This window comes from Chrysochloris asiatica, unplaced genomic scaffold (assembly GCF_000296735.1).
Source record: "Chrysochloris asiatica unplaced genomic scaffold, ChrAsi1.0 scaffold00001, whole genome shotgun sequence".
Lineage (NCBI taxonomy): Eukaryota > Metazoa > Chordata > Mammalia > Afrosoricida > Chrysochloridae > Chrysochloris > Chrysochloris asiatica.
In genome coordinates, this window is record NW_006408519.1 from 9,634,955 (window position 1) to 9,638,651 (window position 3,697).

The following is a 3,697-nucleotide window of genomic DNA, read 5'->3' on the forward strand; positions in this document are numbered from 1 at the left end:
TCCAGCTGATAAGAAGAGAGGGCATATGCACAAGAACACCCACACTTGCACATAATACCCATTTGACCTGGCTTCAATGACTGGAGGATCAGAGTTCAACTAGAAGAAGAAAGAAAAGGAAAAAAAAAAAAAGAGTAATTTGATGAACTTGACCTACATACAGAGTAGACAGGGATAGGCAACTTGGACATTGGCTACCCAAAATGGGGGAGCTTCAAAGGCAAAAAGAGACTGGTTTACAAGCTTTCAAGATGGAGCCTAGATCCAGAGGGCATGGAGGAAGGTAGAATCTCCACTGAGTAGTATCCAATCTATCTAGGCAGGGTTGATGAAATGAAATGCTGATAGGTCTCTTGTGATACAATAGTGAATAATTGTTATCAGGACTGATTGTGAAGCTTGGAAATGTAAAGGTAGACTTTTTTAGCAAGAAGGGAGGATTAACTTTGCAGTCTAGGAGTGGAGGTCCCTGGGACCATCAAGGGAGAAGAGCAAAAAGTGGTACTGGGACCCTACCCAGAGAAGCAGTGACGTCAGAGATGGAGGCAGAGATGATGATGTGGAGAAATGGAGCAGCTGGGGACTTTAGACCCAGAGAGGGAGAGGGGCTGTGTGCTGAAGACCAGGGGTGCAGACTTGCAGGATATACCCTTTGGTTGGTTGATGATGCATGGAGGGGATTGTAACCATGGCAATGAAATGATATATAATAGGATGAATGTAAAACTAATATCCTCCCATATAAACTATCACATAATTCACAATAAAACATTTAAAAAAAAAAAAAAAGAATGGCAATGTAAGAAATCTCAAAGACTTAGAACTATGTCTACATACAAATTAAACTTGTAAATGACAAAAATATATAAGGAAATAAGGACAGTAATAAACAATCAAAAAAAATTCTTAACACTTATGAGAAGACTTCAAAAAATGGAAAATAGAAGGAAAAGATAATGGAATTTTTCCATGAAATTTTTAAAGCTCCCTCATATAATGAAGGTTTTAACATTCTTAATAAAGAAAGAGTTTTTAATGTATACATCTTAAACTACTAGCAATGTTGTTGCTGTGTGCCATCGAGTTGGTTCCCTGGATAGAGTTTACAAGCAGCAGCTGGTGGGTTTGAACCGCCGACCTTTCAGTTAGCAGTGCAGTGCTTATCCTACAGTGCCACATCAGGGCTTAAGATTTTGGCAATACAACTGAAAAATGGGGGAAATGTACATAGGTCTATTAAAGAAAAAAGCAATTGAACATTAGTCATATGAAATCAATATGGAATTACAATTTTGTTTAAAGAAATACAGATTTAAATGAAAAAACCCAAACCAAATCCACTACTCTTGAGCCTATCTCAACTCATAGCAATCCTGTAGAACAGAGTACAACTGCCGTTTAGGGTTTCCAAGGCTGTAAATCCTGATGGAACCACAGAGAGGCTGGGGCATTCAAACTGGTGACTTTTTGGTTAGCAGTCAAGTGATTTTAACCAAAGTGTCACTAGGGCTTTCTCTAAAAAAAAATGTTATGGTAGTTTGGGTGAAACTTTATGGAGCAGATTAATCTTCCATTCAACAGTTTACACAGACTTTGTTTTTTGACATTGATTGAATGCCCCTCAATGTAACTGGATTCTCCTACTTCCTCCCTGGGTTCCCAGTTTCCATTTATTCTGCTTTCCTCCCCTTTCTTGCTTTCTGAGCTTCATTTTTGGACAAATGCTGCTCTTTCAAAAGTCCCTATGCCATCTACCAATTATAACATACCAAGTTGAAATCAAGGTCTAATCTCATATAATGATAGTGAGAAAGTAAATTGATATGTGGTTTTCAGAGACCAATTGGGTCAAACATATCAAGAGCCTGTGGGGGCAGGGGTGGGGGTGATTACTAATTCCACTTCTAGAAATCTAACCTACAAAAGCATGAGAATTTGAACAATAACATACAAAGATGTTCATTGCAATGTTACCTAAACTAACATAGCATTGCACAACATAATTATTCACGAAGAGAAGATTGGTTCAATAAATCATGGTCCACTTATAAGATGAAATAATAAGTCTCCATTAAAAATTACAAGGAGCTCAGTTCTGGTAGCGTAGTGGTTACGAATCGGGCTGCGAACCTTAAGGTCAGCGGTTCGAAACTACCAGCCGCTCCGCGGGAGAAAGATGAGGCTTTCTACTCCCGTAAAGATTTACACCCTCGGAAACCCTGTACAGGGTCGCTATGGGTCGGAACCGACTTGACGGCACTTAACAACAACAACAACTGGTAGCGTAGTGGTTACGAATCGGGCTGTGAACCTTAAGGTCAGCAGTTCGAAACTACCAGCTGCTCCACGGGAGAAAGAGGAGGCGTTCTGCTCCCGTAAAGATTTACAGCCTCGGAAACCCTGTGCAGGGTCGCTATGGGTTGGAACCGACTCCACGCCACACAACAACAACACAACAACTAGAAATATAATGCCATATGAAAAGAAATACCTCCAAATCTTTGTAGAGTATAAGCCTAAATTTGATTTAAGATTGTAAATATATTGTTGCTATTGTGGCATCACATCAATTCTGACTCATAGTGACCAGTATAAGGTTTTCAAGGAGCAAACCGTGACTTTGAACCAGACACTGTGGTTCAAACCAACCTTGTGGTCCTGCGCTTATCCTATAGTGCCAAACTGCAGGATACAGTTTACAGTCTCAAAAACTCTATAGAGGGGTCGCTATGAGTTGGAACCAACTTGGTGGTACACATCCAATACCACCACCAACATGCTTTATGGGATCCAGGTGTGGCACTATAGGATATAGGATAAGTAGGACTTGTAACCGCAAGGCAGGCAGTTCAAATCCACCAGCCTCTCCTTGGAACTCCTATACAGAATCTCCATGAGTCAACAGCACTAAACAACAACAACAACAATCATATTTTATAAAAAAGAGATGAGCATATGTTAAAAATGGTTAGGGGCATGTTTCTGGTTTTAATTAAATGGGCGACCTTTACTTTCCCTGAAAGTATGAGATCTCTAAATTGGAAGATAAGTAGTAATAACTTGTTGTTAAATGCTGTGGAGTTGGTTCTGACTCACAGTGACCCTGTATAGGGTTTCCGAAGCTGCAAATCTTTTCAAGAAGTGAAAATCTCATCTCTCCTGGGGAGGGGCTAGTGCATTGAGAAGTTTGAACTGCCAGTCTTGTGGTTAGCAGTCCACAAGTTTATCCTATAGCACCAGGAATGTTCAGTAAAAGACCCCTCAGTGTTTCTCAGACTTACCTTTCAATGGTGTGATCATTTTCATTGTTAGAAAGTTCTCATCTAATTGCTTCTAAAAATTATTCCAATTCTATCCTCTTGGGCTGCACAGAATATATCTAATCTTTCCTTCACATGTAAACCCTTCAAATATTTGAAAAGTTTGTATTTCCCCTGGTCATTGCAAGGCTCAATAGTTCTAGATTCTCCAAGTGTTTCTCATAGGTCATGATTTTGAGTTTCAACCCAGTTGCTGTCTTTGAGACACATTATCTTTTTTTTTTTTCTTAAATGTTTCATTGTGAATTATGTGATAGTTTACATGGGAGAACATTAGTTTTACATTCATTCTATCATTATATATTGTCTCATTGTCATGGTTACAATCCCCTCCATGCAATCCTTCCCCCATACCCCCCAGGTTTTCAGCACACAGT